The sequence below is a fragment of the Macaca nemestrina genome, chromosome 2 (genome assembly GCF_043159975.1).
Source record: "Macaca nemestrina isolate mMacNem1 chromosome 2, mMacNem.hap1, whole genome shotgun sequence".
In the NCBI taxonomy this organism is placed as follows: domain Eukaryota; kingdom Metazoa; phylum Chordata; class Mammalia; order Primates; family Cercopithecidae; genus Macaca; species Macaca nemestrina.
In genome coordinates this window covers 43,160,760-43,176,804 of record NC_092126.1, presented here as the reverse complement: position 1 = coordinate 43,176,804, position 16,045 = coordinate 43,160,760, and the positions used below count along the sequence as shown (strand labels likewise).

The 16,045-nt window shown below is 38.9% G+C and overlaps 1 long non-coding RNA gene across 14 annotated transcripts in view; it reads left to right on the top strand.

Moving 5' to 3' along the window:
* LOC105469972 (uncharacterized) overlaps window positions 1–16,045 on the top strand; it is a 98,177-nt gene that overhangs the window by 80,811 nt on the left and 1,321 nt on the right. For 7 of the 14 annotated variants that reach the window (XR_011619755.1, XR_011619757.1, XR_011619748.1 and 4 more), the window contains 2 exons: window positions 3,500–3,691; window positions 12,693–12,809. This is a non-coding gene — a long non-coding RNA (uncharacterized lncRNA). Of the gene's footprint in view, window positions 1–3,499; window positions 3,692–5,583; window positions 5,664–8,464; window positions 8,579–12,688; window positions 12,810–16,045 lie in introns of all 14 variants that reach the window. The other 7 variants (XR_011619750.1, XR_011619754.1, XR_011619749.1 and 4 more) reach the window with 7 other exon arrangements.

The following is a 16,045-nucleotide window of genomic DNA, read 5'->3' as shown; positions in this document are numbered from 1 at the left end:
AGCAGACATAGGCATAGATAACTATTATAATGTAATTGGCAAGTGCTGTGATACGAAGATGTATTCAGGATATTACAGGGGCTGGGACTCTGTTAAGCCTCAACAACTTCACATATTAAATATAGGTAATAACAATAGCAACCTCCCAAAATCATTGTGAGGAATTAATGAAATATTTAAAAATGCATTTTCAAGCTATATGTTGTATAAGTTGCATATGAAACAGCATTCACAGCATGTTTCAGATCTCTGAGGCCGTAGCTGGCTTTAGGCCCATCTTTAAGAAATGGAGTATGGCTTATGACTGAATAAACTAATCATAATAATAGCTACCAGGTGCTGTGCAAATACTATACTATTTAATCCTCATAAACATCATACAGGATCCGTACCATTAGCCTCATTTTACCCTGGAGAAAAACAAGACTCCTAAAAGTTATAGAACGTGTCAAGAGTCACCCAGCCAGTGAAGACTGACTTTAGTGGAAGGCAGTTAGAAAGGCAGGATTCCAGGTCATTTTTTTCCCCCTCTTAGTTAGACTTATGCTGGTTTTGCTGTGCTTGTGATGTTATGAAGGACCACAAATCCAAACCCCTGCAGAATCTAGGTAGGTAATGTAAAAGAGGGAGGGAGCTGCAGAGCCAACCATTAGACAAGTAGAGACTGGGGGGAACTGAGGGGCAGAGAACATGCCCTGTTTGAAGAAGTGAGCTGCTCCCTCTCCAGCCACACATGCGGTGCCAAGCAGGAGTGCCAGCTCCGTGTGGCTATTGCCTGTAATATTCCCAGAGAAGCAGAAATTTGAATTTAAAAGTGGATCTAACAGTGTAGTATCCTGATTTTTGTTGTTAAATAGTTTCATATTAGTAAAAATTTTGTGTAGGCCTAACTGAACACATTGTGCGTTTAGTTTGCAACATCTGGTCTACGTAAATTTTTTTGGTGGAAGACTAAGAACCAGAAAAAAAATTGCCATGGCTAAATTCAAAGATCTGGCATATTGTATTGCATTTTCAGATGACAGACTATTTTAAACCATCTTGGTCAGTTATGTGGATAAGATTAAGTAATGACAGATGGGGCAGGGCTGCTTTTGGGGTCTAGAGCAGTGGTTATGTGGGCTATGATCACCTGTCTCACATTGGAAGATTGTGTTCCATGTAAGTTGTCTCAAATACAGCACAACAAAACCCACAGGGAACTGGAAATGGGGGCAGCGGCCTGCCTTCCAGACTCTGCAGCCCGAATAAAATAGCTTTTGAGGGAAAGACAGCAGTAGGGTTATTTGCCACTGTTTGCAACAACTTCATTAATGAGTACTGGCCTCAGGGCTCAAAGTCAAAAAGCTAAAGAAATTGAAGGCTAAAGTTTCTGATTCAGTGAATGAAGATTTTACCTGGTTATAGGTCTATTGGTAATGCTTGTCAAAGGACAGAAAGCCTTGATTTGTATATCATAAGCTAGAGAAACCTCAACCTCATTTATTAGTTCAGGGTTCAATTGGGAAGATGGGCTGTCTAGAGAGGCAGAGGGTGAAGAGGTGCAAGTCACAGTGCTTGCTTGCATCCTACCACTAGTGCTCAGAACCTGTGCTGTGTCCCTGAGTACTGCAGTCAGGTGCTCTGCCAGATCAGAGACAGCACCTGTGATGAGGGGCTGGAGACGCATCCCTTAGGTGCCGGGATGTGGAGTTATGACACTGGCCTTCAGCGTCATCTAATAAATAGAGTTTCCTGGATTAGCTCATCTCAGTACATTTTTGGCTCCTTCTTTGGATTGCCTTTTCATATGTCAATAATTTGGTAATGTCGTTGTTTATAGAGAGAGTTAAATGGTAAATCAGTCTTTCCTCTGGTGTGGTTCATCCAAATTTGCTTTTTGTCATCAATAGTTTTGGAAATTGTTTTTCAGTTGTACACTCTATTTCCATAAATGTCATGTAAATTTTTAGAATTGTCACATTTGGGAAACTGTTAAACATAAAATTAGACAGTTTAGTTCTTTATATAATTTCTGCATTCTTTGAGGCATCTTTTTCTATCTTGTCATCTTTAATATTTCTGGGACTTTTAGTCAAGTCAAATTGATACATCCTTAGGAGAACTGGCCAAAGCATCTTTAAAATGCTTAAAATAGAAAAAATATAAAAATATAATGAACAGAATCAGAAATCTTGAAAATTAAATATATTTCAATAGCTGAGTGTGATTTTAATTTATGCATTATTTTGTCTCATAATTTCTGTCACTTTTACTTATAATTCTTCTCATAAGGATCCTAGACATATTTATTTAAAGTCATTATCGAAGTGTCTATAATTTTACTCTCATCTGGAATGAATTCATATTTTACTGTTTATTTTGTCTTCCATTGCATTTGATTTCCACATGTATTTTGAATTTGGGTCTATAGGCTTATTTCAAGAGAGAGATCTTGCCTCACCTCCTTATCTTCACACACACACACACACACACACACACACACACACACACACACACAGTTTTAGTTAGGGTGCATTTGGTCTCATGTAAGAGGAAACCCAATCAACATTGGCTAAACCATAAGGACATTTATGATTTACTTTAGGATAAGTAAGGCTGGGTATTCCAGGGTTCACTGAGTGGTCCAACAATGTCAGGACTCAAGCTCAGCCTTTCTCCCTTTCCTTAATAGTTGCAGAAGCTGTCTCAGCTTCAGGCATACTGTTATTACCACGACAGTTTTGGAGTCTTGACATATTTGCTTTACATAGATACAGTGAGGCCAATAAAATCAGATGACTATTCATTTTAACCCATTTGGATGAGTCCGAACCTTCTTAAAGGTGGTCTCAATGTCAGGGAAAGGTAAAAGAAATTGAAGTGGAGCTTCAAGTGGAGCTACTGATGCTGCAATTGTTCTCAGTCTAAGCCAATCCACAAAAGCCACTGCATGGGAAGAATGACCTGTGCCTTCCTTTATCACAGGGTTTCTAGCCATTCTGCCTCTGACACCTCAGCTGGTGGAACAGCTGAGGCAACAGGGTACACAAAGCCTATGGTTTATTTACACTGAATGGCCACATTGCATGAGTCAACAGATCTGCTGCACCTAGGAAATTCCTGAGTGCTGTTGCTTAGGCACTGAATTTCCTTTACAACTCAAAGATCATTCTTTGGGATCGTTATGTAGCCTTCAACATTATGAAGAAGAATTGCTTAAAGCTTGAGAATAAGGCGGAAATGTAGGCAGATATCCTTCTAATGGTTAACAGGTTCAACTGAAGATTGATTTTTTAGTATCTATGAGAATGTACCTGTGTCTGACCTTGCTATTCACTATTTGGTCCAGACATTGTAAAGTTATATGCCAATTTTTAATCTGTTTTACAGAAAATAACCCCTCCCCTGCCACCTCTCAGTTGTGGTTTTACTGCCCTGTAAGACAGTCACTAGGTTTGCATCTGGCCTAGTAATCTGTTTGTTTTTTTTTTTAAATTTTGTTTTCTTTTTCCCCTAGCAATCTTATTCAAGGGCTACCCTGTTCCTCATAAATTCTTGGAAGCAGCTCTGTCACCTTATTGGCATCACTTATGGTGGAAAGCATGCTCAGACCTGTCATTTCAAGCTTCTCCTCCCTTTCTGTGCCCTAATATCTCATTGGCCAAAGCAATAACATCAAATTGAAGGGCAAGGAACTTCTCAAAAGAAGGTAGGAATGAATATTAGCCAAAACATATATCTTACCTACTATAGTGGATAAACTAGAACATTTCATTGGAAGAAAGGGTAGTGTACTCATTGTCAGATTCTTATAACAAAAATGATCATGTACTATATAAAATACAAAAGTATCCAAATTGACTTCTCAGCCAAAGTGCTGATTGCAAATTGCACCCCCGTCAATGTGATACTACAGACTTAGTTGAACACAGTGGAACTAACAACTAAATTCGAGCCATCCAAACATGGTAATGCCATAAGCCTGTACTGGTATCACACAGAGAATTTCTTTTTAAATGGCTATCAACTGTCACAATTTTGTAGGTAAACAGATAAAGTTGTCATGACATAGTCTTACGAAACTAAGGTTATACCCATTACAACAAAATCTATGATGTGACAGTTTGAAGCAGATAGAATGTAGGGTGCTATGGTCTGTGGTCCAAATCTGGCCTACATCTGATTTTTGCAGATAAAGTTTTATTGGAACACGGTCATGCACATGCCTTTATGTGTAGTCTGTAGTGGTTTTTATGCTGCAATGGCAGAGATTATAGGTCTTACAAAGCCTAAAATGTTGGTTTTCTCGCCTTTTACAGAAAATGCTTACTGATCCCCAATCTAGAAGAACTCCACAGTTGTAATTTTTGCCTACTTTTGAGCTGCCTCTGGATAGAACACAGTCTATAAAACCAGCGAGGTTAATAGGATGTCATGGCAAGATTTGCTAACCCCCAGCCCATGAGCCTTCACTGAGGTGTGGAGTTAGAGTCTCCAGGAAGATTTCTAATGGAAACCCCTGCTAGGGGACCTGCTGATAGCTTCTCCCTCCCTGTACCTTCTTAGGTTTTGTAGAAAAAAAGTTTTGTGAAGGGAAAAATGTTCTTGGTACTACCATCTCTCAAGGATTAGAAATGTTTACTTCTGTCACACACCACAAGCTAAAAACAAGGGATGTTTATTTGAAAATATGAAAATTCAATTTGCAGAAGTAGGGACAGGCACATGCAGCATTGGGCTGTTCTCTCCCCACTGACATTGCCAGGATTAAAAATAGCCGTGCTGTTTGTCCTTCAGTCCTGTATTGAACCGGAGCCTCTGAGCTGCATTCTCCTTAGCTTCATGCTTAATGAAGCATAATTTGTATTAATAGCAGCTATTAAATCTAGAGTGCTTAATAGGAATTTAGAGTGGAGGGTCTGAGTCACCAAGCTCCTCAAACATGGTCCCCAGAGAGCTGAGCTCAGGCCTGAACACCAGCAGCAATGAATCTTGGGCCTGGTAAGGTGAAGCAGCTGTGTTTAGCAGGAGAAAGGGGGAAAATGAATGAAGAAACAGGACTCAAAACCTCCAACTCAGCCTGGGGTTTTCTCAAGTTCCAGGTTCTGTAATACAAGGGGGTCCCTTATTCATACTATGTCTGCATTCCGGAAAAGGTTGCTGAGTGCTGGAGAACACATGGGCTTGACAATTGTACACACTTGCATTCAGATTTCGTGCTGCTCTGTGACCTGGCTTTGGTCTCTTAACCTCTCTGAGCCTCAGGTTTTTTTATCTGAGAAACAAAGGTAATCAAGTGGTGATAACATAATGGGAGTTATTGTGAAGATTAATGGGGGAAAGATGCATAGCAATAAAGATTGGATGTTGGATCTGCATCTCTCTGTTTTCCTGTCCTTCTCTAAACCCAATTATATTTTAAATACAGTCTGGAAGGATTTTCATAGAAAATTATTTTGGGAAGCTAAATAGCTTTCTTTTAGACCTGCATTAGCAAAAATGTCTCTGACTTGCTCAAACTTCCCTTTAAACATTGTGTCGTTTGTGATTTGCTTTGTTGTAAATCCCCTGTTTAAATGTTTATCTCCACCCCGACCCCAGGAGCTCCTTAAATGCTGTGAGAAGAAAATGTGTTTTTCTCATCTTTCACTCCCATTGCCTAGGACAGGGTCTGGCCCCAGGTAGGTGTGCGATCAGTTGTGGTTTCTGTCATCACTGCTATTTTACAATTAAGAAAACAGTGTTAAACACAGGGACTTGTGTCTGTTTGGATATTACCGACTGCTTGCCCTTGTTGAGAGGATTAACTATAAAAATAAAGCTCTTGGGCAGGGCTTGTGCCCTATAGTTATTTTTACTAGAAGTGTTCTATAGTATTTATTACAGCAAGAAAAACTGAGTCTCCTTCAGTGCACAGCCGGTAGCTTATTCTGACAGTTGCACATTCAGCATGAATGTCCTTTTCTGCACTGGACTGTGGGTGGATCTGCGTGGTAGAGGCCTGGCTCCACACATGGCTTCTGCTCAGCACTTGGGTAGAAGGAGACAGCAGCAGAATGTGAGCCTTCAAAGAAATTACCAAGTTGTGCAGCTTGCCTTTGGAAGGGAGTCCATTTGTGGCAATTACAATGTTCTAGGTCCATTTAAATGTGCCCAGGAAAAAAAATAACTTCAACCATCTACTAACATCCTGAAGCAGGAGCATTAATAACAGCCTTGCCTTGAACTTGGGCAGCCAACAGGAGAATACACACAGTGAAGGCCTGACTATGCTAAATCAATATGAGCCTGAGCATCCTCACTGCCCCTTACCTGTGACCTGTGCAAAGAATCAGCCATGGCAGAGGATGAGAGAATTTTCCATTGCTTTAGAGAATGGTGAGACACCTTCCATTTCATGTGCAATTCAACAAGCCTATAGACTGTCCACAGGGCAGGAATGTGCAACATAGGATTCGATTTCAGGTGATTCATCACTTCTGTGTTGCCTTAACTAACTACAATGGGCCAGTTACAGAGGGACTCTTTGCTGGGCCATGTGCATCAAAAACAAAGTTTCTATGATTTCTTACAAAATTAAACATACTTGTACTGTATTATCTTCCAATCATGCTCCTTGGTATTTGCCCAAAGGAATTGTAAACTTATGTCCACACAAAAACCTGCACATAGATCTTTATAGTAGCTTTATTCTTAATTGCCAAAATTGGGAAGCAACCAAGATTTCCTTAGTAGATGAGTGGATAAATAAACTGGTACATCCAGATGATGGAATATTACTCAGCACTAAAAATTAGTGTACTGTTAAGCCATGAAAAGACATGCAAGAAACTTAAATGTATATTACTAAGTGAAGCTAATTTTAAAAGGCAACATACTGTGTAATTTTAACTATATGACATTCTAAAAAGGCAAAACTATGAAGACAGTAAAAAGGTAAATGGTTTGGGAGAAAAAATGATGAATAAGCAAAGCACAGAAGATTTTTGGGGGGCAGCAAAACTACTACTCTTATGACACTATAATGATGGATACATGTTACTGTACATTTGTTAAAACCCATAGGATGTACGACATCTTGGTATAAACTATGGGTGGAAATGATGTGCTGATGTAACAAACGTACCACTCTGGTGGGGATGTTGATGATGGGGGAGGCTCTAGATGTGTCTGGGAGAGGGTATGTGGGAAATCTCTCTACCTTCCATTCAGTTTTTCTGTGAACCTCAAACTGCTCTAAAAAGTTGAAGTCCTTGAACACACAAAAAGCCAAACAAAGTTCCCAGGACATTTGCTCATCTGTGGAGTACAGGCTGTTCTGCAGTTTTGCTGACTGACCTGGCAGACTCTGAGGCAGATCCCTCAGCCCTAGGGATGTCCAAACCCTTGGGAAAGAAAGGACTCTTCATACATAGAGGAATAATCAGAGGCCTAGAGGGTGGAGTGACTTTGGGAGTCACAGAGGCAGGGTGATAGTAACACAGCCAGCTCACTAACTCATCCCTTTCCTTTACTGAGCAAGTCCAAGGTGACAGCACAGGGCTGAGATAGGAGGTAGAAATATGAAAAACAGAGTCCCCACCCACCTGGGAGTAGATCTCGCTACTATGTATCCTTTTAGTGAAAATAATACAAGATCATGAATATAGCTAAAATGTGAATATTTATTTAGCATAAGAAATTACATCAAATTTTACATTTTTAAAAGCTGAAAAGTTCAGAAAAACAATCCTCTACTTGAATTAACTGACACATATCTATATTTGCTATTATATTTTGATAGCATGGTCTTTGATCATCTCTTCATATGACAATGATTTTGTAATGTTCTTTTCCAAGGAGGACCAAAAGACAATTCAATCCTTTCTCTTGTATAGTTTATCATCAAAAATTGCTTTATGTTATTGAGAGTTGGGGAAAGTTTCTTTTATCCTCAGGCATCATTATGGTAATGTCTTGTAAGAGTGAGGATTGTTGTGAATTAGGAGAAAACCTCTACTTTGGATATATGAATTCTGCACTGCATCTCTTCTGCTCTTTTATTTCTTGTTTGATAGTGTGTTGATTCTTATAACCTTTTTATCCCTTCTGTTTTTTTTTAATCTATCTATTTCTGTTTTATGGATATCATGATTCTTTCCTTATCTTCCTCTGTGCCATCAGCTTTTTAAACCATGTGATATAGGAGATTTGGACATTGTGAAGCCTTTGCTAGTCTCTCAGTTGATATTTTTGGCTTCCACTAGGATGCTTCCTTTCTGTTATATTTGAGTTTTGTGGTGATAATTAATTCCAAAAACATACAATATTAATCTGAAATTAAGGCACACACAAAAGAGTTCAAATACATGTTTAACATAGTACCCTGTGAACTTACTTTTATACTACATACATTGTGTAGCAATTTTGCCAGACTGGTTTCTTCAGATCATCTTCCTGCATTGGTGATGATTTTGTATGCTGTTTTATCTGAATCTTTCAGGTTTGGGGAACACAAATTGTTTCAGATGCACCAAGATCTGTCCTGATCCATAGGGATGTTTAAAACATGCTACTTCCCATATAAACATGTTCTCTGTTTGTAGCATTGTTACAGGTTTGTACCCTATAGCACAAGAATGATGACACAATTTATTTTGTGGCATTCCCATAAAAAATTTTTAAATGTGTGCCAAATGTATAATTCCGTATGTGACATTATTGAATATATTCCTGAAAAGAGAGGCATTTTCAATCTAGATGTGGAAGAACATAGAAGTCTTTGCTAGTAATTTTATTCTTCCTGTGATTTTAAGAATATTACACAGATAAGCTTCCAGCTCTGAGCGTTTTAAACTTTGCTTATCTTCCACCTCCAGGTGCTATAGAGCATGTTCATATCACAACACAATCTCTGGCCCTGCACTTTTGTACATGATACTGGGGGGGTCTGTGCATTAGACAGTAAGAATATTCCACAGAAGTTAACCGTGAAGCACTTTTGTAAAATACCCCCACTGACCCCAAATTAAACCTATCCCACAACCATTTCAGTGCCCCCATATGAAAGGAAGTGACATAGAGGGGAAGTCAGGTAGAAAAAGATGACATTTTTAATGGGTTGTGTTTGAATCTTTTTGACAAATCATATGACCATGAGAAGACAGTGTTGAGGATTGTGTTCTCACTGAATGAGGACATTGTTATGGCTCCTCTAAGAGCCTTGGGAAGGAGCTGGGCGAGTGAGGAGCCTGAAGCTCGAGCATCCTCAGATTCATGGAGAATCTACCTCTGTCCCTGCCCATAGAAAGCTCATAGAGTTGGGAGTGAGGAGGATAGATAGGCTAGTAGACAGGCAATGACAGGGTAATTCTATTGTTCCACTTTAGGGAAGCACAGGGAAGTGGAGCATCAGAGGGGAGAAGCCTGGGTCAGCTTGGAGGGCAGAGAAGGCATCTTCAGGGAAGTAGTGGCCATGCTGAAACCTGAATGATGACTAGTGCTTAGCTAGATGAACTGGATGAGAAAGGCATTCAGATGCAGGGCATAGCATGAACAACGGTCCAGAGATGAGGGTGCAAGCAGGGTCCAGGGATGCACAGGGAGTTCAGTACAGCTGGAACTCAGATGCCAGGGAGAGGAGTAGGGAGAAAAGAGGCTCCATTACAAAAATGTAATCACAGGGCATGAGATCACAGGAAACCTGGAGTACTATGCTAAGGGGACTCAATCCTGGGCGATGGGGAGGCATTGAAGGATTTAGGTGAGACTGGCATTTAGGAAGCTCACTTGAAGCAGTGTTGAATGGATAGGAGTGGGGAAGACTGGAGCTGGTGCAGAAATATGCGTAAGTATAGCTGTGTGTGAAAAGAAAAGGCCCGAGTTTAATGGGAAAACTAAGGAGTGGGGGGTGGGAGGAAACTTGATGAGTGAGGATTTCCAAGGATAATATTCTAGATGTGTGGGTTGATGACAATGTTGAGAAAGGGACAGAGGAAGAGAAGCAGGCTTGTTGGGGGGAAATGATGAACTTCTTGAGGTTCTTACCAGACACCTAAGTGGAGATGCCCTGTGGGCACCACATGCGCCCACACTGCTGATGAGAGATCTGCCATAGTGGGGGAGATTTGCAAGTCAATGAAGCCACAGATGAGGATGAGCTTTTCAAAGAAGAAAGTGTGGAGTGAAAGGGTTAGGAACATAGAACCAAACCCTGAGACCCACTCCACTGAAGGCAAAGAAGAGGAGTAGTATACAGAGAAGACAATAAGTGGTCAAAATGTAGGAGGAAGATTGGTCTCCAGGGGTGGGGGGTTCCTGAATTTGAGCATGAATTTTAGTGCAGAATAGATCAGACAGAGCTTTCAAGAAACACTTGGTGGTTGGTGAAGACCAAATAGTGGCGAGTGTGTTTTACATTTTAGAGTTCCAGGTAAGTTTCATTCTTGGTATCATCTGGTTATGGTATATAATTTGGAAGAAAAAAACTACTTTCATTTGCTTTTTATTTTTTCTCAGAAAGACTTGAAGAAACACAAAACCATAGGACTTCCAGTATGTGATGCAGACATTCCATACGATTAGTACAGAACATAGACAAATTGAAGATATTGAGTTTTGCTTGAAATTATCTCTGTGAACTAAAATGTAAACCTAGATTTTGCATATGCATGTGTATTTATTAATGACATTATTTAACTCTTATTCTAGATAGTTTTGTGTTGAACTCTATTTAGATGAGTAGAGACATACTAATTATCTCAGTTAATTAGCCAAAATAATTCTACATAGTTTAACACATCAAAGATTTCTTTCCCATTCATGGTTTATATTTACTGTGGGTCAGTTGGAGTTATGCTCCACATGGTCACTCAGGAATCCACTCAGCGATCCACTCTGACATGGGTCCACCATCTTTTTTTTTTTTTTTTTTTTTTTGAGATGGAGTATTTTTAGTAGAGATGGGATTTCACCAAGTTGGCCAGGCTGGTCTCAAACTCCTGACCTCAGGTGATCCACTCGCCTCAGCCTCCCAAAGTTCTGGGATTACAGGCGTGAGCCATTGCACCTGGCCAGGTCCACCATCTTAAAACTGCACCATCCTCAGCAGGGTAAAGAGAGAGATGCTGTATTACATCCTGGCTCTACTGTGCTTTGTCTGGGAAGGGGCACATACCACTTTGATCCACAGCACATTGGCCAGGACTAAGCATGCAGTCTCATCTAATTGCATGGAGGAGCACAATTCCTCCATGGCAGGTGGTACAGTTCTCTGCCACACTCGATAATTGTATAAATCCAGGACCCCAGAAGATAGAAGGCAGCAAAATACAAGGAGATCAATGATACCTTGTAATTAGTATTAACAGTGTTACCAAAATACTTTTCTTAAAAATTATCTAAACCAAGTATGCACCTATATAATTTTACAATATCTAGTTTCATTAGAAGCAACTTATTTTTTAAAACCCAGTTATTTGGATTTTGAAATATTATTTGTAATATTAATTGTAATACCGCATTAACATTACATTTATATATTTTCCAGTATCAATTTAATTAAGTGTAACTCGACTATATTTTATTGTTGTTTTTATATGAAAATAAGTATAAGAAATGTAGAAAATTGCAGTCATAAAAAGTTTCAGTTACTTTGCCTCTGCTGTAAAACCTAATCTTGGTATAATTAAAATATGTCATGATATAGTTCTATCTTTGCTTTCTGCAGAAACTGCGCAAATGCTAGAGAGATAAATCACACAGTCACTTACAAAGAATTGAATTTCAACAAAAAGATTACCAATAGATGTTTTTTTCTCATTTCAATTTATAAGGAAATTGCTAGACTATGAAAAGTTAAATTTCCCAGTTTTATTATACAGTATGTTTTTATTTCTTTTGAACTAAAGCATTCAATAAAAAGTTCCCAAGTTTGAAATTACCAATCATTTAGAGAAAATAAAGCTCATGTGTAAGATTTGTTTTCTTAAAAGACAAGTTAGGGAATCGTTCTGTTTTCATTTCTTGGTTCAGATTCTACAACTTCATGGTGGAAATTTTATCCTTGAAAGAACTTCTAATGTCATTTTATGTTTATCTTAAGTTTCTATTTTTATACCTTAGTATAATTTTAGAGTGTTGCCAGTTTCATAGCATATTAATTACTTTCTTTTTAAAAAATTATATTTAAAAATAAAATTTGTAATTAAAGCCCAGTTTGATTATAATAGCATTCTATTTCCTGATTTTGAATTTATCATGAAATTGATAAAAATTATAGCTTGTAGCTGTTTACAAACACTTGTATGTATTGCACTTTTTCCTGGTTAGGACATATTTATTTCTCAAGCAGACTTTTAAAAAATGTTTTCATCTTTTTTTAAAAAATTAAACTTTTATTTGAGGTTCAGAGTTACACATGCAAGTTTCTTATATAGGTAAACTTCTGTCATGGGGGTTTGTTGTACAGATTATTTTGCCACCCAGGTACTAAGCCCAGTGCCCAATAGGTACTTTTTTCTGATCTTCTCCCTCCTTCCAAGCCCCCCTTTGTGTCCATGCGTTCTCATCATTTAACTCCCACTTATAAGTGAGAACATGCAGTATGTGGTTTTCTGTTCCTGTGTTAGTTTGCTAAGAATAATGGCCTTTAGCTCTATCCAAGTTCCTGCAAAAGACATAATCTCTTCCTTTTTTTTTTTTTTTTTTTTTTTTTTTTTTTTTTGAGACAGTCTTGCTCTTGTCTCCCAGGCTGGAGTGCAATGGTGTCATCTCTGCTCACTGCAACCTCTGCCTCCCAGGTTCAAGTGATTCTCCTGCCTCACCCTCCTGAGTAGCTGGAATTACAGGTACCCTCCACCACACCTGGCTAATTTTTTGTATTTGCAGTAGAGACTGGGTTTTGCCATGTTGGCCAGGCTGGTCTGGAACACCTGACCTTAGGTGATCCACCTGCCTCAGCCTCCCAAAGTGCTGGGATTACAGGTGTGAGCCACCACACCCAGCCCAATCTCTTCCTTTTTTATGACTGCATAGTATTCTATGGTGTATATGTCCCAAGCCCTCCCTCCCTCCCTCCCTCCCTCTCTCCCTCTCTTTTTCTCTCTCTTTCTCTTTCTCTCTCTTTTTCTTGCAGACTTTCCCTCTTGCTGCCCAGGCTGGAGTGCAGTGGCACGATCTCAGCTCACTGCAACCTCCGCCTCCCAGGTTCAAGCGATTCTCTTGCCTCAGCCTCCCAAGTAGCTGGGACTACAGACACACACCACCAGGCCTGGCTAATTTTTGTATTTTTAGTAGAGACGGAGTTTTACCACATTGGCCAGGCTGGTCTCGAACTGCTAACCTCAGGTGATCCACTTTCTTTATCCAATCTGTCATTGATGGGCATTTATGTGATTCCATGCCTTTGCTATTGTAAATAGTGTTGCAGTGAACATACATGTGCATGTGTCTTTAAGCTAGAATGATTTCTATTCCTTTGGGTGCATACCCAGTAATGGAATTGCTGGGTCAATGATAGTTCTGTTTTTAGTTCTTTGAGGAATCACCACATTGTGAAGCTGACTTTTTAAAAGAAGTTTTAAAAATACACTTTTATAAATAGAGTTTTAGATTTTTGATTTCGTATTTTATATTGGATATTCAGGAGAAACTCTTACTTATCAGACAGTCTTTTTTCCCCCTCAACTTAATTTCTGAATATCATTTTAAAACTATAAATTTAAATTACTTTGCAAGACATTTATATAAATTATAGAACACTAAGTTCATGACTTTCTCCACCACCCCCACTTTTTAAAGAAAACAGAAGTCCTTGTATTTGAAATTGTGCAGAAAGATTAACATGGTATCAGGAATCCATTTGTCTGCAAATAATAGAAAACCAACTAACAATGACTAACAGATAAGAAGTAGGGTAGGGTTGGCGGGTAGCAGGGAGTCCAGGCTGTTCCTGTGGCTCGGCAAAGCCACCAGAATTCAGCTCCTTTAAATCCCTCTGTGTTGTCACCCTCAATGTGCAGACTTTCTGCCTCAGTCTTGGTGTGCCTTGTGGTTACGAGGTGGCTGCTGCCCTTCAAACCTCTCATCCATGGTCCAGGCAGAAATAAGGAGGAAGGCGGAAAGCAAAAGGCTACCTCTCAACAAAGCTTTCTTTTATATTTCAGACAAAACTTCTTCCTCAGGGCCACCTACATCTTATTGCCATACTGAATTAAATCACTATGCCTAGCAGCAAGGGCAGCAGGGAGGCGGAATAGTTTTAACTGTTTTGTTAGTAAGAAAGTGGAAATGGATACTAAATAGGCAATTAGGGTTATCTCATGAACTTAAGTGAGTTAAAATAAAGCCATTTGTATAATTAAAAACTTAATATAACTGCATATATTTGACCAGCACATGAGAAATATTGGATTTTTATTCATAATTGGCCTCATTTTAGCTTTCACCCCTATAAAGAGAGCCACATTTGAGTATTTCTCACCTGGGTATTTCTTCTTATTTTTTAAAATGATGTTTGATTATTTAAGAAATAAAATGAGGAGTACTCTTGGTTAATTCCTGAGGTACGCAGGCAGATGTAACAGATCTAATTAAGGAAATGCAGAAACCTAAACACACAAACCCAAATATATACAATGAGTACTAGATGACGAAATGTTATGTCTCTTAGTTTTGTCCTATGACATGTTTTAATTCCTTTTAAAATTTAATTTCTTTGCATGAACTTGCTCCTATAAAGTCCAAAGCAAGTGTTCCTGATTGGCACATAGCTCTTTTCCAACTGGTTCCATCTCCTGGCTCTGCCATCTTTGACACATGGCTTCCAAGGCTGCATGTTGATCTACGTACCTTCCACCTCATCATTCATCCTCCATTTCCTCAATTCCTTGTACTGCAAATGCTGCTATAGCAAACATGCCCATTTACCACGTGCATCTGAGAAAACTTCCCTGGGGGTTGTTCAGAAGGGAATTCCTGGGTCCTGGTTAATGGTGCTGGTTTGGTTTCCAGCATGGCCGCCCCTGTCTGTGTTCCCACCAACGGTGCACAGAGGTTCCAAGTTCCACCAACTTTGATGCTATCCAGGTGTCCAGTTTTGTTAATCTGATGGGTCCATAATGCCGGATTTTGGTTTAAATTTGCATTTCTAAAATTAATGAGTTTGAGAAATCTTTATATGCTTTTTAGCATCTTGAGTTTTCCCTTCTGTTAATTGTTTGTTCATTTTATTTGTCCATTTTTCTATTGGGTTCTGAAAAAAACATTTCTGATCTCTTTTTAGCTGATAAACAAGTCTCATATATAGATTTTTATAATTAGAGTTTAAGCAGCTCGCTCTGAAGTGTGGATTTCTGTTCAAAATATTTCAAGTGTTAACTAACCATTTCTCCTTATTCTATCTCTCACACACACATGTACAATGCTATTTATAATGAAGTAAATTTGAAGAAATTATCACTTTGATTATGTAACAATCTGTCTAGTTAGTTTTTAACTAAGGATTTCTTTGGAGTAGTTAATTTAGTTTTAAACTATCACTGTTTTCTTTATGCCTACTATAAATCTTTTTACATCTAAATGTACAAAAACATACAGTTTTTTCTTTTTTTTTTTTTTTTTTTTTTTTTTTTTTTTTTTACTGTTTCTGGGTTAGAACTCTCATAGTAAATTAAACCTATAAAAAAACTGAAGAAGGTGGGAGGGCTAGTTTTCTTTCTTCTACCTGCCTCCCTCCCTCCCTCTCTCTCCATCCATTCCTCTCTTTCTCCTTCCCTCTTTCCTTCTCTCTCTGTCACTCTCTGGTGTATTAGTCAAAATAAGAGTCCTGGAAATTTGGAGCTCTATGATTTTGGGGATGTTTTGAAGGTGTACACTTTTGCCTAAAGCAGAATGTCCCATTTGAGGGAAATACTTTTTATCCCAGAGAACATAAAGGCATAGCCATAGGATGTCCACACAAACTGCACCATTATCCTGGTTGAGGTGGGGGCGTCCTTGGACTCTCCCTTCATACTTAGCCTCTCACCCAGGAGAAGAACACCCCCAGGCTGGTCTGCCTTAGCTCTCCCAGGAGATGTTTATG